At 38.9% G+C, this 26758-nt stretch overlaps 1 protein-coding gene and 1 pseudogene across 13 annotated transcripts in view; both read right to left on the bottom strand.

Annotated features, from left to right (window-relative positions):
- Cobl (cordon-bleu WH2 repeat protein) overlaps positions 1–26758 on the bottom strand; it is a 287464-nt gene that overhangs the window by 106682 nt on the left and 154024 nt on the right. The gene's annotated exons all lie outside the window — the stretch shown is intronic.
- Positions 3757–26758, bottom strand: LOC131424458 (dimethyladenosine transferase 1, mitochondrial-like; annotated as a pseudogene).

The raw sequence follows: 26758 nt of genomic DNA, 5'->3' as shown, positions 1-26758 counted from the left end.
TTAAATATCCCAATATAAGAACTAAGTCTATAAAATTCCTAGTAGAAAACACATGGGGAAAGCTTCATGATATCTTATTTAGCAATGACTTCTTGCATATAACAACAAAAGCACAGACAACAAAAGCAAAAATAGATAAATAGGACTACATTAAATTTAAAAATTTTCACATAGCAAAGGGAACAGAGTGAAGAGGCAAGCTATGGAATGGGAGAAAATATTTGCAAACTAAACATCTAATAACAGGTTAACATCTAGAATATAAGACTAGCTATCAACAACAATAAAAAGCAAATAATTCAGTAAACAAATAGACAAAGGGTTTGCACAGATATTTCTCCAAAGAAGATATACAAATGACTAATAAGCATATGGAAAAATGCTCAGCATTACTATTTATCAGGGAAACGCAAATCAAAACCACAATGTAATATCACCCCACTTCCATTAAGAAAGCCAGAGAGAGAGAGAGAGAGAGAGAGAGAGAGAGAGAGAGAGAGAGAGAGAGAGAGAAGGGAGGGAGGGAGAGAGAGATAACTACAGTGGATGACAGACAATTCTATAACATTTACACATTTTTCTAGGCTGGGAACATTGCTCAAAACTGTAATTTGGGGCTCATTTGGGGCATTCTTTTTTTTTCTGTGAATCTGTACTGGTTAACAGAAGCACTCTAAGCTCTCACTGATATCTGTATAATGATGCCATGTCCCAGAATTCTGTTGAGCATCCACATTAAGTTGGAGATAATTAGAAGAGGGGAGCAGGAAAGCATTTCTGGTTTATCCAATTTGGAAAAGCAATTTCACCTGCTGAAAGACAGTTCTGGCTTGCTCCTTGTTATAAGATTTGGAGAAGCATTAAAGTCCTGGAGCCTTTGCCAAGATTGCCCAGTGTTCCCAGGTGTAATTTTTCAGCAGAATTAATCACACCCATTCAACAACCACTTAGGGAATACCATGTGTTTTCCAGTCATGGTGCCACTCCTAGTAAATTAATTAAGGTAACATGCTTGAAAATTATTTGGCAAGGTCTGAGACCCTCCAATAAAGACAAGAGCCAATGGGCAAAAGTGCAAAAATGTTTTTCTGAAGCTTTTGGGTGTTTAAGGCACTCAAACAAAAGGGTTCAAGTAGGTGGATTTGCAGTCTTCAAAAAAATATTAACACTGGAAGCTGCAATGATTTACCAGACATTTATTGAGGATGCCAGTCATATTTCATATGATTATTCCAAATCCCACCCCCAAAGAGGTAATTTAACTATTTCTATTTTTAAAAGTTAGAAATGGAGGCTTATAGAAGATGACTTACCCAAGGTCATGCGGCTAATAAATGAAAAGAGCTGCAATTTAGTTTTGGTGTGAATGGTCAATGCTCTTAAGTCATTTCCTTATATTGTCTTTCCTCTGCATGAGGTTAATCAGTCAGGAAGAAATAGCTCCTGCAGGTGGAATGGAAATGTCTCTTCCTAGGCTACACTAAGTGCCTGAAACCCATGGAGTTCTCATTGTCCCATGCAGTAAAACACCTGCCCACTGGGCCAGTTTGTGCTTGAAAGTATTGCTTTGTAAACCCAATGCCTACCTTCAGTGCATTCTTGGAGGAACACATAAAATCTAGATCTACTTTTGAAGTTTACTTCTTTTTTTTTTCCTTCCTAGAACCAGGAAATGTAGTGCCTCCTTAATACAGACTGAATATTTATATGCTCCCCACAATTTCATATGCTGACACCCTAACCCCAATGTGACAGAATAGGGAGGTGGAGGTGACTGGATCATGAGGACAGTGCCCTCATGAATAGCATTAGGGTCTTTGTTCTTTCACCCTTTTACCATGTGAGGACACATAAAAAGACAGTTGTCTGAAACCAGGAAGAAATCCCTCATCAGAATCAGAACTCCCATCCCCTTGCTCTCAAAGTTCCCAACCTCCAGAACTGTAAGAATAAATTATTTTTGCTGTTGTTGTTATGCTATTTTGGCTGGTCAAAGGTGATTTTTATCATGTGTCTTGATTTCCTGATCTTTGTAGAAAGTACTCATTCTCCTTTGTCCCCTGTGGTTTCTTAATCTCATTGTGCCAATTATGTGTAGTGTCAGACTCCAAGCCAGGAAGAACTTAGAGGGGAGGGAAGTTCCAATTTAAAGAAGATAAATATAAATTCTCACCCTGGGAAACACAGTTTCTTGCTTCTGTTTCCCCACCTTGACCCTCATTCTCTGCTCAGGGCATGGCACTTTATAGAAACTTGATAAAAAGTAATCAAATGACTGTGTTTATTTTCCATGTTCCTATATAGCTTTTATCTATAAACACATATTATGTTTCATATTATTCTTAAGACAGTTGATACATTTCTCTAGGTTTCCCCTGTTTAGCTGAAGAGCAACATTGATATTAGGATCTGTATATGATGTGAAGTAAAATGAATAGGGTCCAGCACTTTGCATCCATTTATATGTTTGTCCATCTGTCCATCCATCCATCCACCCATCCATCCAAGGAGTCAAATTAATAGAATCAAAGGATGGAATTGGGGTTGCCAGGGGGTTGAGATGGTTTCATGGGGGTTGAGATAAATAAGCACTAGAGAGCTAGTACAACACTGTGCCCTTAGTTATCAATACTGCATTGTGCATTTAAAAACTTGTGAAAGGGGAAGATGTCATGTGATATATTCTCATCAAAATAAAATAAAATTTATTTTATATGTGATCTGTGTTGCCAAATTGGACTTCAGAATGGCTGTATGCATTTAAGTTCTCATGAATATCATCTTCCCCCATTAACAAGAGTGTTGATACCCAATCTTGTCTTTATCAGAATAAATAAAAAGTATTCTAAATTCTTTTAAAATCTAAATGTTTTGAACTTTAGGATTAGCGATTTTTAATGATTATTGTTTACATTGCTGGTTGTTTTCATTCTTTTCAGTATGATTATTATAACATAATTTTCTTTAAAGATACTTATATTTATAAAAAAATGATCATAAAGATTATGAGCCAGAACAGCCTCAAAAACTGTAACAAGAGGTGAGAGCACAGCATGGTGGTAATACTTGGTCCCTGGAGCCAGACCACTAGAATACTGTGTCCACACTTAGTTGTGTAATGTTGGATGGGTTGTTTAATCTGTCTGATCCTCAATTTATCCATCTGTAAAATAGGGACAAACCTAAAACCTGCCTCTTTTGGTTACTGTAATGATCAAATGAATAATAATATGAAAAATGCTGAGAATGGGACCCTTACTGGTGGACAGGTTGTAAAGACTTTTTATCATCATCCCAATCACTCTCCCAATCAAGAGTAGACATACTGATGGGAACCTGGACACCTAGCTGATACTGTCAGGATTAGACTTGGACCGGCTAATTTTTGGCTGTAGCTCATATGAAGAATGGCAGGGTCTTAAAAGAATTCAGTCCATCTTTACCTTTTTAGTTAGATTTCCTGAAGTTAAATATATAGATAATAACACTAAAGAAAACTGAGGTACCACAAACCAACCTGGCCCACTGTTACCTATTGGCTACAGAATCCTCCTAAAAAATTTAACCTCTCTTTGCCTTGGTGTTCTTGTTTCAAATGGAATAAATACCTCAGAGGGTTGATTCACAAAAGTACATACAAGAGGAAGTGAGGGGAAGGGGAAAAATAATATAAGGGGGACAAACGAATGTCAGTAGAGGGAGCAGAGAGAGAAGAGGGGAGGGGAGGGGAGGGGAAGGGAGGGGAGGGGAGGGGGGATAGTAGAGGATAGGAAAGGCAGCAGAATACAACAGACACTAGTATGGCAATATGTAAATCAATGGATGTGTAACTGATGTGATTCTGCAATCTGTATATGGGGTAAAAATGGGAGCTCATAACCCACTTGAATCAAATTGTGAATTATGATATATCAAGAACTATGTAATGTTTTGAACAGCCAACAATAAAAAATTAAAAAAAAAAAAAAGAATTGAATGAGTGCTTAGGAATGTCTCTGGCTGCTCCAAATGCTGTTAGAAAAATTATATACATATATATGTACATATACATAAACATATAATATATACACACATATACATATATATACATGTACATCATATATGTATATATACATATACACATGTGTGTTCATATGTGCTAAGTAAATAGGAAAATAAGTTGAATAACATGAAGGAGAAACAATTCTTAGAGCTAAAATTGCAGCTCCTATATTTTATATGTAAGAAAACAGAAGCATAAATGGATGCATACATTGGAAAGCTAATGTTAGGTGATATTTCTAAGACCAACCCTACATTATGTACCCTGATTGATGAAAGAATAACAACGGGCATATAGCTTAGTTTTCTAAACACCTACCACATGCCAAGGGCAAGCTCTGTGCTCAGGGCTGGCTTCCTGTGAGTCATAATGTGCTTAAGCATGGAAATGACCCCATAAAGTAACACTGCTGTAACTTTCACTGTACAGTAAAAGAAAGTGAGATTGGTGGGGTCGAGTAAATTGCTGAAGGCCACAAACAAGGGTACAGCATGACTGGCTGCTGCCTGACCTCCTGCACTACCCTTGCTTAGAAAAAGGACAAGAGTGGTGGGAAAGTACCTGACCAGCCTGTGTGTTTCCCATTCAATATGCCTCCGTGAGGTAAGAGGCTGTGATGGATTCACTGCCTTCTCATCAATGCCTGGAACATTCCCTGACCTGTTCTGGGTGTTCACTCAATATCTGCAGGATCAAAGAATCTTGTTACCAAAAGCATTCATATGATTAAAACAATATTTTTTTGACAGATGCACTCATTTGGTGGCTTCATACCTACTGTATGTCAGATGATGCACTTGGCACTGAGAATAATAGATGAGCAAGGAGGGCATGACATTTGTGACTGGTTGGGTTGGAAAGGAGGAGTTATAGGTGATGAATAGACACTTTGTACTGGCAGCAGATGGGTTTTGCTACCTGCGGTTTCTCCATGCCTGGCACAGTGGTTGACCCAAATTTGGTGCTTAATGAATATGTGTTGAGTGAATGACTACAAGCAGGTAAATGCAGCCACATTTAAGAGGTGAAGGTGTAGTGGAAGATAATTAAGAGGAGGCATAAAAGAGAGAGCTGTCTCCCAAGAAAAAGGGATACTGAGGTTGGGCAAGGGAGCAGACTGCAGCTGGAGGACAAGCATTTGCTTCTCTGATAGAAAGATGAAGGTGGGACAGATAAGTGTGCAAGTTGAGTGGTTTGGGAGGCTGAGGTGTCCTTCCTCATTTTCTTTCCACAGGGGTGGAGAGAAAGCATTAAGGAAAGGGGGGCCTTAGAGGTGAAATGCTGCTGTGAAAACTGTGGGTCAGCTGGGAGAGGGATCTGCCCTGAGACAGCCTCAAGTTGTGAGACTGTACTTTTGTGCTCCAGCAGACTGCTAAGCTGCCCCTGAGCCCAAGATGCCAGTATTGGGATGGTCAAATGACAAGATTATTTTCTGGGCACATGCAGAAATAATGAAAGAACCCAGACAGGTAGTGAGGACTTCAGGGAAGAAAAGAAGGGTAGAGATGCAAAAAGGATAAAGCAGAGTTCCAAGTTGGGGAGCTCTGGACCAAAGAACAGAATGAGGAAACAGGAAGTCTTGAAAGACTTTAGCTTTGACCTATGATTGGGTAGGTAGGCTTTAGGTTTACTGGATTGTATTTATTGAGGCTGGGGTTTCCCAGGATGAATGCATGCTCAGCACCAGCCCGTTCAGCTGAGCCATCATCCCAGGGACCTACAACTTTGTGGTCCCTGAACTCCTTCCTAGCTTAAAGATAAGCCTGATGGACACCAGGTGGAAATATTAATGTGAAAGATTGACTATAACTCCTGGCAAATGAAGGAGGGCAGACAAAGACAGTGAGGTCCTACGCTGACCTCAGAGGGGAAATTTAGCAGCACACAGCACCTTGCAGTTTCCCCAAATCACACCATAAAGAATATATTCAACCAGTCACTAGGGAAATATACAGTGTGGCAGATGCTGAGACTTAGGCATCCCTGCAAAGTGTTCATTTCAAAACTTAATCTTCCTCTCAGAGGATAGGCTTCCATTTATTTTGGACTCCACAAGTAAAGTAATAGTGATCTGTGTGCTTAAATGGCACATGAGGCAAGTGGAATTCCAGCTGGTGTTATCCAGGAACATGGAGGGCAAATTCTAATTTAACTGATAATGAAACCATTCCAATCATTAAAACAAAAAAGAGTCCTCCCAGGAACTGAACAAGCCACACATCATAGGCTATACCCAAGATGTGGGAAAATTTTAGGAATTATCTGCTACCCTTATGTCCATATAAAACGACTATTTTCTACAATAGAAAATCCAGTATGGATAAAGTGTTTACAGATCCTGCTTTATTCTTAGGATCCTGTGAAAAGATGAAAAACTTCTAACCAAATGCTAGAGACTCAGGCCAACTAAATGGCTCTGTCTGGTTGTTCACATTGCATTAGCTAAAATTAAAGTTGTTTTCACAGGTGAGCACAGGAAAGCAATAGGGAAAACTCTTTCTATCATCACCATATTTGGTAATTTCAGACAGAAGAACTCGGGCTATGCTTTCTGGAAAGTTATAAGAAGAAACGAAAGTTGGCATTTAAACACTTTTTTCCTACCTGACTTGGTACAAAATGCCCTAAGACAGAACACTAATGTGCTCCCAGCTTCTAGGTGGAGATTTTAACAGTGAGTTTGCCAGTCTCAGTTCCCTTCACATTGCCTATTGTTTGCCATTTCAGCAGATATTTGTTAAGGGTTCATTTTATTTTTCTGCTAAAATTGTCTTAGCTAGAAATATATGAAAAGAGTTTTTAATCTGTTTTACAATTGAAAATAATGAGGAAAAATCCTTTTTTCTTGGAAAATTCACACCAATGTGAGTTAAAAAAAAAAAAAAGAAAGAAAAAAAGCTGCCAGTCACTGATACCAACAGACAAAGGGCAAATATTTCACCTCTCAGAATGATGACCATGCTTAGGACCCTGAGTAATCATAGCCCAAGGAATCCTGAGAGGAAAGGGACAGGATTCCCTCCCATCCACCCACATAGAAAGTGAGGGAAGACCTTACAGCTGACAATTTAGAAAGTAGCACCAATACAGGATGTAAGCCCAGCAGGGAATCTCCTTAATAAACAGAAGTGGCAATGTGCAAATTAAGCCAGGGTATTTAACAGCATCTCCCACTAATAGAAACAATTCCCCAGTCCAAGAGAATGAATTTCCTGCTAGGAGCCAACAAGTACTTCCAACTGTGTCTTCTTCCTTTTCAGCATCATCTGTACAATGTTACCATCCCTCAGCAGGAGAGCCTGTCTCCATAGGAAAAGCAGAAGTCCTTGCCCACACCTCTCTATCCTGCCTCATGCCTGGAAATCAGGGGTCTTTGGGACTCCTAGGATTGTTGTCCTTCCCTGGTCACTGTGGCCAATAATTTCAAGGAGGCTTTGGCTAGCATCCCAATTTCCCCACAGTTACCCAAAGAAACCACTTTCTTGGCAGCAAGAATTTAGATTAATTTTGCCACATTTGTACTTAATATAACTATGTCTGGCTGCTTTTGGAGAGATTCATCTGTTGCTGTTCATTTGCATTACTGCCATGAATAAACCTCCTTTATTCACCCGTCTGTAGGTAGGTATTTGGTTGCTATCTGGTTTGGGGCTATTGTGAATAGTACTACTGTGAACAAATACACTTATGGTTTGGTGATGGTGCTAGAGGTGCACACAATGGGAGGTGCTTGGGTCATAGGGTATGCATATGTCCAGTTTAGTGGTTGCTGGCAAGCAGTTTTCCAAAGTGACTGTTGAGAAATCTTTTCCTCGTGTCTTCTCTTTGCTTTCCTTATCTCCAAATTCCAAAATTCATCCCTATCCTATGGCCTCCTCGGTTATCCTAATTTCTCTGTTAGCAGATGATCCTACCCCATATGCCAGGAAAAGCACAGGTCCCCGGGTAATAGCCACTCTTCTCACAGGACCCCATTATCTGAAGGAAAGCTGATTTCCCAAAGCTCACTCCTCTTTGGGGAGCTAGAGCCAGGCTTGGAGTTCAGTGTAAACTCCCGTGTGGATTTCCGGCTTCTCTTTAATCACAGACACCCCCTCACACCTCTCCTATCAGAGAAATATCACACAATTAGCACTGATGTGAACACACACATAGAAAAGTCTTCCCCTTCTCCACCAAGTGCAAGGCAAGTTGCCCCCTTCAACTTCTTTTCCCCTGGCCTTAAGTCACCCTGCTTTGTGGGCTATCTGGCCTCCCCTTCAGGGTAGCAGCCTGGGGAAACATCCCTATTTTCCCCATGGTTGTATCCAATGGCCCTTTTGGTCTTTACATGGTGTGGATCCAGTTCCTACATCATCATGAGTTTCTGTAGGTTCTCCTCCCACTCCCATTCCTCTTCCCCACAGCATAATGCTCCTATGACTGCTTTCTTCTTCCTTTACCATTTTGTTTTTCACCCACTCCTATATCCTCAGTTACTACCTATATGCAGAAGATTCTCAATTATCTGTGTGTCTGTGCCTCCTGTGGGCTCCAGGCAGACCTGCTAGCTGCCCTCTCTACATGCAATTCCTGAGGAACCTTCCACAGCTTTATTCAAATCAGAATCTGGATCTATGGACTTTTTTCCAATATTCCATAAATGCTACATTTTTCATAGTTGCCACTGGCCTTTCTCCCTTGCTCACATCTTTATCACATTGCTCCTGAAGTCCTACAATTATTGTGTGAAATCTGTCATAGGTTTCCCTTCTGCCCTGAGCGAGATCTCCTGCCTGAGTTATGCTAAATGCCTCTTTCCTCAGTCTCCCCCTTCCCTGAGTTGGTTGCCCCAGTAATGTCAGATTTGATCACTCAGTTATTTATTGAAATTTCAACCAAATACTGACTGCACACCAGGTACCCTTCTCCACAAAGAGATGGAGTCTCCAAAAGGACACCAAATTTCTCTCTCCACTCAGCTGACATCTCAGTGAAGGAAGGCAGAAGTAAGAAATTGGATAACTAGGAAGGGACATAATTTACTAAACATAAAGTGGTAGTGACATGTCCTTGTGGGGCTGATGATGGTCAGCTAATATGGTGACATAGACAGAGAGACATGAGAAGCCACTTCAAAGGCCTGGATTTTCCCTGGAATGATGAGAAGGTACCACCTCTGTAAAAGGCAAGGAGAATATTCCAGAGAGACAGAAAGAGAGAACAAGAGGGTAGAGACGTTATAGTCTGTTAAACACTCCAAGAGGAACAAACTGTGAGCCAGGGTGGTATTACTGGTGCTGTTATTCATTATCACTGTTGACTTATACCTACACACAGAATCTTTCATGAGCAGCACAAAATCCCACTCCTTAATTCAGCCCTAACTCATGCTGGTCTCAAGCACCTGGATGTCAACGTGTACAAGGTCTCTCCCATCAGTATTGTCCTGTCCTGTGCCCTTCAACACATCCTTCAAGATCCCATCTCAATCTCAAATCTCAAGAAAGTACATGACTGTGTATTCCACATTCCAGGGTACCTACATGATCCATAGCTTCATGGTAAGGTATGTGTGTGTCTTTCTAGATGGAGGCCTCCTAAACACCAGTTTGTTTCATTTTATTTTCTCTACTACCTTTCTGCTTTTTACTTCATAAATTTCTGCTCACCTTTATTATATTATCCTGCACCCAGGGGATTTTTAGGTGGGGGTCTATTCCAATTTCAATAAAAACTGTCCATCATACAAGGATCAACTGCTTAAGCTTGGAAACAATAAAACGATTGAAAAACATAAGAAAAAAGAAAACAGAATGCCATGAGTTGGGTTGCAAAGTACATAGTACATGGAGGAATTTTTCTTGCTGTGGATAAGCACTTTAATTCTAATTTTTCATTTATGGAAATTGGATTGCTTTTCTGAATGTTCTGTGGATTTTTTTCCCCAAAAGAAAATTGGGAAGCAAGATCTACAGAGAATTCCTGATTTGGGCCATTAAAAAATATAATTTCATTAATAAAGAGTAACTTAAAAACTACTTATTAATATGACATTATCTCCAAGGGTAATCCAGAGATAAGAAAGGACCCGAGAGCTGTTTCCTCCCTAAACCTCCTATTAACCCAGGGATTCCCTGGGTCGTGTAAACCACGGCATCCATTAGTACACTTTCAGGCAGTTTCTAGCCGTTGCTTCCCTGAGCACCAATCAGAGTTTTCCAAAGGGTTGAAGTCCTTTTACTGTTTAGGTCCTGGGGAGGGACCACTACTCTCCTTTGAACCTCTGGTGTCATGTTATTGTAGCCCATGCTGAGGAGTCCTGCATAAGAAGACAAATGTCCTGGGCTTAGGTTGAGGCCACACAATTTAGGCACGTTTGGGCTTGTCCTGAACAAGTTTCTCATTAGCTTCAGTTGCCCTCATCCACATCTGCTTTGAACATAATGACAGTGCATGTATCAAAAGTTTCAGGGCTGGGGTCGTGGCTCAGAGGAAGAGTGTTTGCCTACCATGAGTGAGGCCCTGGGTTCGAGCCTCAGCACTACATAAAAAAAATAAAATAAATGTATTGTGTCCACCTACAATTAAAAAATAAATGTTTAAAAAAAAAGTTTCAGACACTCGCTAGATAATCCCCCAACACTATACTCCTTATGTATGCACCAATGCAAATGAAAATACAAAAACTCCTAAAAGCAAACATGAATTATTAATATAATGATTAATATTATGATTATTATTAATATTATAGTTCTTCCAAGAGATGTGGGCGATGCAAACATTTTAAGCTGCTTGAAGAAATCATAAAGAGTCCCTGGCACAGATCTAGTCTGTGAAATGCATTTACTCTACACAGTAACATTCCCTAGGGAGGTACTGGTTCCCCTGCAACTAGGCATAGACTTCCAGTGGATGACAGCTTATTTACAACATCTATGCTTCATCACAAGTTTTGTTAATTTTAGGTATTGGATTCTAGCAATAGTCTTAAGAGAATGACACAGGAAGATGTATCAAGTGCAAATGAATACTGAGAATATATGAAGGGAATAAGGTATGAGCCATACTTAATAAGGTTTTATTATTCTATTGACTATTAGAAATATGTAATAAAAAATAAAAACTTTTATGAACTACCATTGTTATTAGTTATAAAATTTCCATTAAGAAATCAGACTTTTCTAATTTTTTATAGGTGCACTAGAATTACACATAATAGTGGGATTAATTATGTTATATTCATACATGCACATAACAAAATTTGATCAATCTCATTCCTCTGTACCTTCCCTTTTTCTCCCCACCTCCTTCCCCCTGATCTACTTGTTCTATTCTACTGAACTCTGTTCTATTATTATTTTAATTTAATTGGCATTATAATGATATATAAAAGAGGATTCATTGTGTTATCATACATAGACATAGCAAAATTTGGTAGATTTCAATCCTCACACTCCTAATTTTGTCTAATCTCTCTCCGATAACATTCTATCCTCTGTTACAAAGCATATTTTATTAAAAAGTTTTTAGTGATGGGAAGTTTTTACTTTAACCCCAATCCCTAAGTCAAAGTTGCCAAAGTGTCTCCTTTTTTTTGTTCCTTAGCAAAATAGAAGGCTGAACAGAAACACACACACACACACACACACACACACACACTCACCACCTATAAAGAATATTGTGTTTCTTTTGTTATTGTTCTATCTACCAAAATAATAGATTTTGAAACAAGACTTTTTCTATGGCTGAATGAGTTCTTTATAAAGAAATCAGTCCTTTTCAATATTATTCAAAGTAATTTCTTTTCCAAACCAAAAATGTGTTATTTGCTATTCTCAGCAATTCTAGTTTACTAGCAATGTTTCAGTTAACTACAAATATGAAACAAACTTTAATTTGTTGGTATCAAGTGTGCTTTTCTCCGCATAACCTAAGTCTGTATATTTTACACTTATTGTCTAAAAATAATTAAGAGCCCATGATAGGGTTGAAATATTACCATATGACCTAAATCTAGACACATGTTGCTCTTTGACCTCTTCAGTTGTAGGACAAACAAAATGCAAAGAGCAACACTGGTAGATGTGCCTGTTTTCTGGGGTTTTCTATCTGATCTTCCCAACACTCAGTGATGTACATAGTAAAGGTCTGAGGGCTGGTTCTCATGTGTTCCAAGTCCAGAAATAGTGTTCTGCATTGAGCATTTTCCAAAACAAAAACCTCACACTTGGAGAAAAATTAAATAATGAAATAAATCCTAGTTAGTCAGAAAGCCACACTAACACTACTTCTATAAGATTACAATACTGGAGAGTTTTACACAAAACTTATTATATTATTGCAGTTCAAAAAGGAACCATACGTTATTTCTACTAATGCAGTGCCATAATTTGTTCACAAGGAGGCATTAAGAAAATGCTCAGCAAGGCTCAGTATAATTTTAATGTATTTTCCTATTCGAAGGAAATGCATACAGCAGTGGACAATGTCATATAGCTGTGGACAATGTCATTAAGTATTCCATGGCCCTAACAAACAATTTCCATAACCTGGTCTGCATCAGTGATATATACAACTATTAAATATTTTCATGAAGTTCTCCTCTTGTCACAGAAATGTTTGTGAAGATCTTTTTAAATCAAAGATGTGAAAGAAAAGAGGTCAAATACAGGAAAAAAAAAACAGAATCACCTTCCCTCTTCTTTTTTTTTTTTTTTCATCTAGCATGTAGCAAAAAAAAAATAGCAAAAAAAAAAAAAAAAAAAGAAGAAGAAGAAGAAGAAAGAAAGAAAAAAGAAAAGTCTAACCCTGTAAAATTTCTGACAAACACTATGTCCACCAGTCCTTGAACCCAAGTTTATCCTGATTTTCAGCCTTTGTAGTGGGGTTCCTCTGCTTGGAATTGGCTCTCCTGGGGGTGTCACATGGCCACTTATTCCAAGCATTTAGTTCTTGGCACAGAAAGGAAATCTCTAATAAAATCTGCCACACTGTTATATCACTGTTAATAATACCTTCAATTGAGTTTCCTTTTATCATGGTAGTATTTACTATTACATGTCTCTACTTCTTTACTTTCTATTTTCTATACCTCAACACCACCTCCATTTGAATAATCTTAGCTCTCCTCTTCGGCACATAACAGGCACTCAAAATATTTGGCTGAATGAATTAATGATAAATATTCACTGCAATTGCTATTACCACAGTACTCAACATGCAATTCAGATATTTTTTGGTTTCAGCTTATGTCAATTTTGATATGTTCTATTGTTCAATAAGTTTGTTCATTTCATGTAATAAATTTGTTTTTATTTTGTTCTACTTTTTTATCTCAAGGTGGAATCACACACTTTTAACCTTTCTTCTGTTCTAATATAGCATTTAAAATTATAAATTTCCCTCTCAGCACTGCTGTAGATGCATTCTACAAATTTTAACATGCTATATTTTCATTTCCATTCAGTTTTAAATAGTTTGTAATTTGTTTTGTAATTTCTTCTTTAGCTTGGGTTATTTAGAAGTGTTATTTAGTTATTAAATGTTTGGGGTTTTCCTAGACATGTTACTACTGTGGATATCTAATTTAATACTTCATATATTTAAATCCTTTAAATGTATTGAGCTTTGTTCATGAACACAGCATATTTGTACCAAAAAAGAAGGTACATTTTGTACTTGTTACGTATATTGGTCTATGAATTTCATTCAAACTGGAAGTTGCTAGCATCATTCAGATCCTCTATCTCTTCACTGATTATTATTATTATTATTTTGTTTAATAATAATAAACTGTTCTGAAACACTATTCTATTTGAGTTTGCCATTTTCCAGTGTGACAGTTAGTTTTTCTATTTCTCCCTCTAATTCTGTCAATTCCTTTGCTTTTTGTACTAGCTGTAAGTTTCTTTGCCATTTCCTTTTGAAAAGTCAAAGCCATCTGAGTTCTACAATAATAAAAGACCATCTTTGCAAGAAATATTTTCAAGCCACTTGAGCATTAGTGGGCATTCACACAATTAAACTTAGGTTTCCAAAAATGTGTACACTTGGAAGATCAACCCCCACACACTGTCTTTTACTACTCTGAAAAAGTCTTTTCTGTCTTAAATGTCAACATACTTCTGTGGACATATCTCAGTTTTATGGGTGCTGCATCGAAAAGCATCTGCAGTCCAGGAACAAGTAGAGTGTCCTTTTCAATGAAGCTCGGCAACACTGGCATGGAGAATGAATCCTTCAATTCTCCCTGGCCAAGGGCCCACTTCATAAACATAAGCATTTGTCAAACTGCCAGTTTTTCTTACAATTTTATCTGTCAACCTCAAATCCAGGAGAAGCATCTAGGAAAACCACTTCTCTGCTTATAGTCTGAACAACTTAATAATTTCTTGAATGGAGAAGTGCTGAGTTTCTGGAGGTAGCAATGAGTCAGCCCCTGGAAATACCACCTGCACCTTTTCCATTCTAAAATCTGATAACACTCTTTCTTAAAGTATATTTTATATGCTATCCATATAGCCATGTCAGTCTTCCTAAATGTATGGTTTATCTAGTTTCTTTTTCTACCCATTCATTTTTAACTAATCTCCATGTCTTATTTAAAACAGGTTTCTAATAACATTTTATGCATTCTGACAATCTCTTTTTTTTTTTAGGTGGAGTATTTAGACTACTAACAAGAAATATAATTATTAGTATGGGTGTATTTAGGTACTATTTTATTGTTTTCTGCTTGTTTTATTTATTTATTTTGTTCCTTTGCCCCCACTTTGCCTTTGTATTTTAAAAAAAATTATCCACTTTTTTTTTTAAGTTGTGACTCTTCTCATTATTTTATCTAATGACTGCTCTGAAGATTGTTTAACTTCTACAGTCCACTAAGATTAATTACAACACTCCATATCAAGCGTGGACACATGGCTATCATGAGGTCTCTCCATGCTCTGTGCAGTAACTGTCATATATATTATGTTTACATATGTTTTAAATCCCAAAGGAAAATTGTAATCTTTTTTAAGCAAACATTTATAGAAGAAATGAAGAGGAGAACTAATCTTTTATGTTTACCCAGAATATGATTTACCTTTTGAATGCTCTCCATTTCTTTCCGAGAGTCCAATTATCCACCTACTATACTGTGCTTTCCACCTGAAAGTTCCCCGTTTATATTTCTTTTGTGGAGCTCTGATAGCGATGGATTATTTTTCTTTTATCTGAAAATGTCTTCATTTTGCCTTCTCCATGAAGGACATTTTTGCTGGATATAGATTTCTGAATCTATGGTTGTTTGGATCTTTTAGCACCTGAAAGTTTTTCACTGCCTTCTGCCTTCAGTTGTTTCCGATGGAAACAGTTTATAAAATGTTGTTGCTCTGTATAATTTATAACTTTCTCTGGTTGTTTATAAGATTTTCTCATTACGTATGCTTTTAAGCAATTTCACTGTAATGTATCTTGGTGACATAGTTTTCCTTTATTCGTTTTTATTAAACTTTTGAACATATAAATTGTTTCACAAAATCTTTGAAAATTTTTGCCTTTGTTTCTTCAAGTATTTTTTTCTTATCTTCTTCTGGGACTCTACTGACAACTACCAAGCCTTTAGGTAATGCTCCATAGGTCTTTGGGGTTCAATAGTTTTTTTTTTTTTAATCTCTTCTCATAATTGAAGATTTTAATTTTGATCTATTTTCAACTTCACTGCCTACATACTGTTGTTAAATATATCCATGAAATTTTTATATAAAATATTATGCTTTTCCATTTTAGAATCTTTTTTGTAGTTCTTATTAATTCTGAGATTTTTCTCTTTTTTCCTTTATTATAAAATAATTTTCTACTCTGTCATTAACCATAGTTACAAGCTATAGTAAGATTCGTATTTGTTAATTCTAATATCTGGGTCATCTAAAGGTTAATTTTTGGTGACTGTCATTTTCCTTGGAAATGGTTCACATTTTGATGCTTCTTTGTGTTTTGCCTTGTATCCTAGACACTGTGAATATTATCCTTAGGAGATGCTAGTTTCTCTTATATTCTGAAAAGTAAAGAATATTTCCTTTTCTTTTCTTCTCTTTTTTTGACAGTAGCCTTGCCGTAAATGTGAGCTGGTAATTCTTTTTTGTTCGCAGGCAGTTAGCTGGTTGGTTTCACACTTAAAATACTACTTCTTGGTTGGCTAAACAGTTTAACTCTCCTGTCCTTAGCTTGGCTGCTTAAAGCCTGTCCCTTTCATGTAAGATTCAAGGATTAGCCACTAATCTGGGCAGAATTTAGCTAAAGAATTTATGAACCTGACTCTCTTCTTTTTAGTATTTTCTCCATTTCCATAGGCTGATGGTTCTCCTGAATTCTGACTCTGAATTTTCAAGCCAGAAGAGTTGGGGACCATGGATTATTTTCTTGAGTCTACATGTAATTCAGTGAGTACTGTATTAACTTTCTAATGATGCATAACAAATTAGCATAAACTCAGTAGTTTAAATGCACGTGCACATATGTGTGCGTGTGCACACATACACCCATTATCTCATAATTTTCTGGGTCAGGAGTCCAGGCACAGCTGATCTAAGGCCTCTGCTAAAGGTCTCACAGGGCTGTAGTCATGTGTGAGTTGGGATGCACTCCTATCTGGAAGTTCGACTGGGAAAGCTCATTGAGATTGCTGGAAGAATTCCTTTCATTGCAGCTATAGGACAAGGGTCCTGGCATTTAACCAACTATGGACTGAAGGCTTCCTCAGGTCCTAGAGGCCACCTGCATTTTCCTCGCACATGGCCCTTTTCAAAGTTAATAATATGACAGCTTGATTCTCTGATGTCAGCAGAAAGAGTCTCCTTCCAGTCTGTTAAGGTAGAACCTATAAAATAAACTGTCACCAAGTGGGGCTAGGGTTGTAGCTCAGTGGTAGAGTGCTTGCCTCGCACATGTGAGGCCCTGAATTCAATCCTCAGCACCAAATAAAAAATAAAATAAGTAAAAGTATTGTGTCCATCTACAACTAAAAAAAAATATTTTTAAAAATGTCATCAAGGGCAAGAGATTCAAACACCTTTTCTATATTCTATAGATAGAAACAAGCTGAAAATCACAGTGCACTCAAGATGAGGATATGAACTACTGGGGGTCATGTTAGGGGATGCTGGCAACAGAGACTAAAAGTTCTAAGAGCCCCTATAATCTGGGGCTCTTAGAGGGTAAGTAACTTCCTCAGGATTGTACAGGTTAGTTTTAGTGGAGACTGGGATTCAAATCAAAGCAAAGCCTATGTCCTCCCAGTATCCTGTCCACATCCAACAAGCAAGGCTATGCTCAATACTGTTGGGACAGTCTGGATTCAGCCAGAGGTCAGTCAATAAAAGAAGCACAGCATCTGCAAATCAGTGCTGCCCAATCTTTCTGGAGCCATGTGAGATGTCAGAATGAAGTCTGCAGCTTACAATACCCAAATGTGAAAGTAGTTTCCTAAGTCTCAGATTCACCTGAACACATTTTATTTCCTAAAATATAATTAAAATCACCAGAGGTCACATTGCCAGGAAAGTTCTACAAATGTCAAAGTATACTTCAGAGAAATAAGTGTTAAAACACACCTTCCGAAGTTAGAGGGACATTATCCGGCCAGCACAGGTTGTATGAGGATGAGAATAATATTGAAACAGTGTGACTCTATAACACAAGGCCCAGCTTTCCATTCCCTCCAAGCCATGAAAATGTCAATGTGCAGGAAAGCAGCCAGCTCACTTCTCATTTTATCAAAGAAGTCCTCCCTAAAATGCCACACTCTAGTGACAACTAAAAATAGATAAGAATCTAATCTCCTTCAAACCAACACTTGCTTCTTTAACCACAAGTATCAGAGCGGAAATGATCCATAAACAAAAGGTAGATGCTAAGCAACTAAAATAGCTGCCATTTCCTTCCACAGCACACTCTCAGGATCAGCCGCCCTGTTATTTCTACCAAGGAACTTCCCTCGTGGCCTGTTTTCACAGGCTCTACACTGGGAGGCGAGACGCCACAGGTTCTCACGAAAGTTTGTATTGGAAAAGAGCTCAATTTCCTCCCATGCCCCTGGACACAATGCCGTCCTCACCTTCACCATCTCCCAAACAACAGAGACACTCCTCTGCACCTCCTCTTCCCCAGCATTTTAAAAATGATTGTTCTGTACTGTCACAAATGTTGTGTTTATGTTTCCACAGCTTAGAATATAAACAAAACCTCTATTTGGCTGTTTATTCCAAAAGAAATCGGTACAAATTCAAATACATAGTTTTGAGCTAGTTTGGTTAATTTACTAAAAAGGCAGATATACTTTATATTTGGAGCATTTATAGTTTACATGACACAATTATTATTTGTAGAATGGAGGCCCAAACACAATTTGACTAGACCCAAAAGAATCCTATTTGTTTTATTCTTCATCCCCTCAAGACTTGTGAAGTCTCATAAACTATATGAGCATATAAACTGAGTTTTGGAAATTAGATGGAGCTAATAAAGAAAGAAGGCAGAGAATGGACAGATATCCACATTTAAGTTACATTTGGTAGGTATATTTACAACATATTTGACTTTGGTACTTCATACCTTTTAATATGAGTTTAATATGAGTCTCAGACTTGTTGAGTTTACATATCTTTGGAACTAGAAAGCCAGATGAAATTACTTCATTTATTTAATAGTTCCATCAAGAGAATAGTGTTCATAGAACAAGAGCCTAACATCCCTTACAATATCTTGCCAGTTTTTTTTATTAGTTGTTCAAAACATTACATAGCTCTTGACATATCATATTTCATACATTTGATTCAAGTGGGTTATGCACTCCCATTTTCCCCCCATATACAGATTGCAGAATCACATTGGTTACACATCCATGTTTTTACATACTAGTGTCTGTTGTATTCTGCTGTCTTTCCTATCCTCTACTATCCCCCCTGCCCTCCCCTCCCATCTTCTCTCTCTGCCCCATCTACTGTACTTCATTTCTCTCCCTTGTCTTTTTTCCCCCTTTCCCTTCAGCTCCTCTTATATGTAATTTTGTATAACGATGAGGGTCTCCTTCCATTTCCATGCAATTTCCCTTCTCTCTCCCTTTCCCTCCCACCTCTCGTCCCTGTTTAATGTTAAATTTCTTCTCATGCTCTTCCTCCCTGCTCTGTTCTTAGTTGCTCTCCTTATTTCAAAGATAACATTTGGCATTTATTTTTTTAGGGATTTCTTGCCAGTTTTTTAACAAAATACCATGTATGAAGGTGAACCAATTTTATACCATTTCTGCCAGATGTTCTAACTGTATTTTTTTTACCTTCAGAACAAACAGAATGGACTATTGAGAAAGAGCTCCATGCACTGACAGCAATAAGAAACCATCCTATTAAAAAATTCATTGAGCCAAGGACATTGGCACATGCCTGTAATCCCAACAAAACAGAAGGCTGAGGGAGGAGGATTGCAAGTTCAATGCCAGCCTCAGTAACTTAGTAAGGTCCTAGGCAAGATAGCAAGACCCTGTCTGATAACAAAACATAAAAAAGGGTGGGGATGTAGCTCAACAGTAAAGTGTCCCTGGGTACAATCCCTAATATCCATCACCCCCACAATCTAGCGAGCTGTTAATATTGAAGCAAGAAGAAATTCTTCCATCAGGATTTGTATAACTGTATTTAATATGTGAGTTTTGACCCTTACACAGAAAACACATGTCTTCCCTGTCAGTGATGGATAAATAAGTAAGCTCCTCTGCTTCAAACATTCCCTGTGTGAGAATTCCCATGTTAAAAAAGGTGAAGTTGGAGCAGAATACAACAGTTACTAATAGGGCATTATGTAATAATGTGGATGTGTAACCGATGTGATTCTGCAATCTGTATTTGGGGTAAAATCGGGAGTTCATAACCAACTTGAATCTAATGTATGAAATATGATATGTCAAGAGCTTTATAATGTTTTGAACAACCAATAAAAAAAAATTAACAAAAAAAAAAAAAAAGGTGAAGTTGGAAGTCATTTACTGAGATGGTGCGCTGTGTGTCATGCCGTCACCTCACTTACAGCAGCCCTGGCAGAGGCTGCAGGACCAGACTCACCCTGCAAGATCCCCACTCATTAACTGACATTCATGGGACTCTCTTTAAACTGATCAGCATCAATGCAGATGGCTCCATGCAGGAAAGATGTCAGATGAGCCTGTAATGTGTCCCTTACTAGGTGTGGTAGCAGCACAATGACCCCAATTCACCTTTTTAAATTCAGTGCCCTCACTGTGTAAAATGAAGACAGCAACTGCACTGACATCATAAATGTAAACATTAGGTTACATGAGATGATGTACATAAAGATCTTCACATAGTATCTGAGAACACCACAAGGACTGAACTGTTGTTCAGTCACTGTAATTGCAATTATATTTGCCATGGAACCTTCACCCTGGGACCAGCTGGATGAGGGGGACTTTACATCCAGCAGCCATGGAAAAGTCCTGCTAGTGAACGTACTTCTGACAACAGCATTTCAGGGGTGTTTTGTTTTGACCTTTTCTTTCTAATTAACATATAATAATTGTACATATTTGTGGGTTATAGCTTGGTAGTTCATTACATGTATACAAATATAATGATCTAATCAGGGTAATTAGCATTTCTATCTCCTTATAATTTATTTCTGTTTGGAGCCTTTAAACTCCTATTTTCTAGTTCTTCATAGAACATATAATAGGTTGTTGTGAATTATAGTCACCCCACAGTGCTATAGAACACTAGAATTTATTAATCCCACGTAAATGTATTTTGGTACCCATTACCTTTCATTGATTTAATTTCTCCAATTGATTTAGCAATTAAAACACTACCAGCCAGGATGGATACTCCTTCTTTCTAGGATTTTATCCATGATGTTTATGTCACCTACTGGGAAAGACTTTGAAAGGACATCTTCACCCAGAATAGTCTCTGACCCCTGATCATATGGCAGATAGCCCTTCCAATATGGATGGTTTCCTGGGGATGGGGATATGAGTGGGATCCTAAAAACTATTGGGAAATTCTTATGGGTCTGGCCACTGACATTCTTTGTTGCACATGCCACCATCTCTCAGGGCAAAGGCCATTCTTTGTGTTTTGTAGGCATAAATTGTCTGCTCTACCTAAATACCAAAACTTTTAAAGGATTAAGGTTTATTCTTCCTAGAATTTCTTTTGATCAATAAAACTGCTTTGCATATAAACAAAAACTCAATTTCCTCTTACTTATGGACTGAATTGTGCCCTCCCAAAATTCATACACTGAACTCCAACACCCAACACTCTGTTTGAAGATAGGGCTTTTAAAGAAGTAATTAAGTTAAGCTGAAATCATTAAGATGGGCTCTTATGGCTCTTATCCAATATGACTGGTGTCCTTATAAGAAGAGGAAGAGACACTAAGGATGGGCATGCACAGAAAAAAGGCCACATAAGGACAGAGCAAGACCAGGAAAGAGACCTCAGAGAAACCAATCCTGCTTATACCTTGGATCTTAGACATCCAGCCTCCAGAACCATGAGAAAACAAATGTCTGTTTTAAAAACCACCCTAACAGCCTGAGAAAACTAATACACACTAATTTTACTTAGTTTGGTAATGGTAAGGGAGTCATATTTGGTAAAAATTCAGACTGTGATGTTTCCTACAGAGTTTTTCCTTAAGCTAATGCTTCAGCTTTGCTCTTTAGATTGCTGTCATTACTTTGGGCAGATCACTGTGCCCTTCTGTGCCTTATCACCCATCATATGAAGACAAAAACCCTATCTAGTATGGACATGGGGAAGATTAAAGGAGACCATTAGTCAACACTAAACATCACTTTCACATCGTATTTTGCCCACATATTAGTAGCTCCTCACTCCAGCTCTTCCTGTCAGAAAATCCTTTCCTATATGCGACCAAAACAAATTATTCTGAATCTGTCCTCTGAATTATACAATGAGGCCCATCCCCCAAAACCCTCAGGACAGGAACTTAAACATCTTAATGTAGCTACTAAATCTCAATGAATCTTTAGTTTCTTCAGCTAAAATACAGTGCCCTCCATATCTGTGGGTTCTGTATCCACAAATTCTATGAACCACAGATCAAAAATATTCAGAAGAAAAAATGTGCTCTAAACATGCACATATTTTTTTCCTTGTCATTATTCCCTCAACAATACAGTATAATAACTATTTACATAGAATTCACCTTGTGTTATGGCTTAGATATGAGGTGACCTCCAAAAGCTCATATGTGAGACAATGCAAAAAAGTTTAGAGGTGAAATAATTGGGTTATGAGAGCCTTAACCTTATTGGTGCATTAATCTACTTGAATCGATTAACTGGGTGGTAAATGTAGGCAGGAAGGGTGTGGCTAGAGATGGATCCCTGGGGTATATATTTTGTCCCTAGCAAGCAGCGTTCTCTCTGCTTCTTTGTTGCCATGTTCTGAGATGCTTTCCTTCCCCAGTCTTCCACTGTGATGTTCTGACCCACTAAGGGCCCAGAGCTATGAAGTTGGCCATCTATGGGCTGAGACCTCTGAAACTATGAGCCAAAAAAAAAAAAAAATACACCTCTGACTGTTCTTGTGAGACTTTTGGTCACTGCAATGAAAAAAATGATTAAAACACATGTATGAATTAGGTATTATAGAGGTAATCCAGAGATGATGTAAAGTATAATACAGGATATGGAAAGGTTATACACAAATACCACACTATTGCCATTTATATAAGAGACTTGAAGTATCTGTAGACGTTGGTATCCATAAAGGGACCCTAAAGCCAATGCCCCATGGAGACCAAAGGATATCTGTATACTAATCTCTGCTATTTTTAAAATAAATGATAATTTTCAGACTCTTCAATTCCCAGAATATTCTCCTCTGGCCTGCTTTTAGTTATTTTCCTCTTAAAAATGGTTTTCAGAAACCCACTTTCCCAATGCGTAGATATAAGCTGCCTTCATAGACTGTGACTATTTACATCTGAATCTGATAATCAGTCACACTCTTATTAGGAGCAGCTAAGGCTCCTATACCTCTTTTGTAGCCTCAAGTAGCTGCCAACACTACCAAATACCTGAACTATTTTAACTTTTGATGTAGTCAGTTAGCTGGGAACCTCCATACTTACACTTGCCACCTAAAGGACCCCAGGGTCAGCCTTGAATTGGGGAACCTGGGAGGGATCTAGAGATGGGCTGACTCTCATGCAGAGTCCAAAGCCTGGGAAGGAATACAGGAGTGGCTGATCTGGAGGCCATGAGAGACCCTGGCTCAGCCTGCACAAGCATAGCTATGAAAGCTGTCTCACTTTCACAGTGAGATTGGCCCTGCTTATAGAACCCTCTGCCCTTCCCCTGCCTCATCTATTTCCCTCCACCCACCTGCAGTTAGATCAGCATGTCATGCCAAGTCACAGACTGGAATAAGGTGTACCCTTCATGATGTTTTCTTGACACCTCCCTCCAAAGGGGTGATTCGTTCATCATAACCACAATGGCACCTGAGTATTCTTAGCTGTTTTATCTTTGAAGTAATTTATCTGCTCATAAAATGCATACTGAGGGTCCACTGTGTGCAAGGTGTTATGCTTGAGGCTGGGACACAGAAGGAACAAACTATGGCCCCAGTTTGGGAAGTTAGTGAGCCATGTGAATGGCAAACATAGGCTGTGTGCTCAAGGACATGGGGCCAGGGGATGGGCTGTGGATCTGACAGAACATTGTCACTGGTGGCCCCACTACATGTTGGTATGCCAGAAACCTCTGCTAAGGAGAACTCTGAGATGAGCTAACAACATGAGCCATCAGTGCAAAGACAATGAAGTAGAAAATCACAAATAAAAAACACATTCAGCATCACAATTCCTTGAAATAGCCCATCATGCCAATGGGGAAAGATAGCAGCCAATGAAAGAAATTATGCTCAAGTTCCTGGGCTTGTTATGCTGCCATCTACAACCAGAAAGCAGAGGATGGCTTGTGCCTCAGGAAAAAATTCTGTTATTATCTTGAAGGAAACCAAAATACCAGGGAACAAATCAAGAAGACTCTGCCCTCTGCTGAAGGAAAGACAGTGGGGGAAAGTGCATTTTCTTTGGACACAGAGTCACTTGCTGAATCTTGCTTTAGACAAAAAAGCAGGGGGTGGGGCGGGGGACATTGTTGTGAGAGAGAGCACTTGGCCTCCCTTTTGTTCAGAGTCAGACTTTCAAATTTTCCAAAGACAGAAACTTTCACAATAGGCGCCCAAAATCACAGAAACAAACACAGACAAGTCAAAAGGTCTGCAGGGGGGCAAGATGCCATGAGGGAAACCTCCCTTCCTGCCTGAAGGCTGAGTTTTGTGGAACTTGGGGAGGTGCTTTTTCAGTGGAAGCTGCCAGAGTAAAAAGCCTGATCTGACCCCCTCAACTCTTGTGGGGCGACAATGTGTTGCTGAGTTACCATCCTCTGGCAAAGCACCAAAGGCTAACACCACTCGTGCATTGTTTCTGACCTTCAGGGAATACAGCCACTAGAAAATGAAAAGGAAACATTGCTCCCACCCCAGGTGTTTCAGAACATAAAACTGAGTCATTCAAGTAAGCTTGGGGGAAATGGAAACACTTGTGCCACATCTGAAAGGATATCTTGACAGCTAGTGTGTGTATAATTTGAGGTAGATTCACCCTCTAAGGCAGGTCCCTGGGTATAAAGAGAGCCCCATTTTGATGCAGATACTTTCTTCTTCCTAAGACTTTTACATTTGTATACAAAGTCTGAGAGGGAATGGGTCCCATGCCCTAAAGCCAGATTCATTCAGCTGCTCTGCTTTTGCAGGTGGCGGAGGAAGTGTCCAGGCTCCCAGGCTAAGACAGCAGACACCCTGAGGGGCCCAGCAGGATAATAGCAGCTCAGAGGCCCTTGGCTGCAGGTCTCAGACTGGAGCTTGCCTAGTCTGGGACTCAGTTTCCTTGACTCAATGGAAGAAGGGACATAATAATTAAGAAACTTTCCAGGTTATGTCAAATGATTTCTGTGGAAGCATTTTATAAATGGCATAAAAGGTGGGACTCAAACTCAATGAGTATATGCTATTTTAAAGAAATAATATTAAGAGGCACTGGAAGGCAAAACTGAATGGAAGGACTTGAACATCCAGAAAGGAAAGGGAAAAGGCTAAGGTGGCAGGAAAGCATCAAAAGAAAAGAGAGGAGGACTTACCAGGGCTTCCCATTAAGTACCCTCCCACTTCATTTTCAAATGGTGTGCAGCTGTTATCGTGCCCACTCCACAGATGAGAAAGCAGAAGCCCCAGTTAATTGTACAGCAAGTGGCAGTGTCTGGCCCATTCAGGCTCTTCTTCCCACCTCCCCTCAGCTGTCAGGACTCTACCTCCAGCCTTGTGCAGGCTCAAGGAAACAGGGCTGTGTGTGACCCTTCCTGTGCCACTTGCCTTCCTCAGGAAGGATGGAACAGTGAGTGAGTCAGGAGCATCTTTGAAGGGCTGGTCACTCCCTGGGGCCTGTCCCAGGGCAGCAGCCAAGGTCTGCCCAGCATGCAAATGTGACTCTGCTGTGTGCTTTTCCCTCCTACCTGTTTCCATATAAGCTGCCCTTACACCTCCACACATCTAGACCAATAACATCATTCTCTATTTTTGCCAACTGAACTTTCTGGGGCTCACTGACAGCTCTTTTCTGTAGTGAGAATCCAATATTCCAAGCATTGGCCAAATCCAATACCATATTATTTGAATACTTAGTTTCCTAGGCAAAGAGATTTCTTAGCTTTTTGCATGTAAATTCCTAATATTAGTATTTTTTACTTAGAGATTGCCTTAATTTGTCAGGCCACAATAACAAAATACCATATAGGCTTGGAGGTTTACAAACAGCAGAAATGTATGGAAGCCCAAGATCAAAGCATCCACAAACTTCGTGCCTGGTGAGGGCTCACTTCTCAGTTCACAGATAGCACCTTCTTCACATAGTGGAAGTGGGAAGACAGTTCTCCAGAGTCTATTCTTATGAGGACACTAATCCCATCACAAGAGTACCACCCTGATGACCCAGTCACTTCCCAAAGGTCCCTTCTCCTAATTCTATCACCTTCTGGGTGAAAAGATCCCTATAGGGACAAAAACATCCAAACTATGGCAAGGATGATCTTTAAATGTGTGTTTGAAAAATAAATCATACATATGTGTATTAATAAATGTTTACTGATAGGAGAAACAGAGTGTCAGATACAGGAGATGTACCAGTAAAAAATGTCCTACCTCACTAGAGACAGGTAGGGGGCTAGAAGAAAAATTGAACCAAAGAAAGTAATAGAGAATAAGGGGAGGGGTGGCCACTGGAGTCTATACTCTTCCTGGCCAAGTGGCCTTTGGTGGCTGCCAGGCTGTCCCTCTACTGGTGCATCCTCTCTGTACAGCAGTGACAAGAGCACACCAGAGTGACTCCACTTTCATAAACAGACTTTAAGCTTAAGGATGATCAAATGGACACTTCCATTCTTGATGAAATGCATCCTGGGAGTCCATTCAGCAGAGTTTCATGATTTCCCATAATATTCAAGTTACTATATCTAGAAAATGGAGTTTTAAGTAGCTTTCAATTAAATTTGTATCCTACGAGAATCATCCCAAATGTAGGAAATGTTGCATTTCTGTGTCTATATTGCAGTGATATTAATGAATATCAATTCATGCTTTCAGGGGCAGG

This window comes from Marmota monax, unplaced genomic scaffold (assembly GCF_021218885.2).
Source record: "Marmota monax isolate L192 unplaced genomic scaffold, Marmota_monax_Labrador192_F-V1.1 WCK01_AAM20220418_F8-fsc00430, whole genome shotgun sequence".
Classification (NCBI taxonomy): Eukaryota; Metazoa; Chordata; class Mammalia; order Rodentia; family Sciuridae; genus Marmota; species Marmota monax.
Note: the sequence above shows the minus strand (reverse complement) of the source record. Positions and strands in the feature narration are given on the sequence as shown.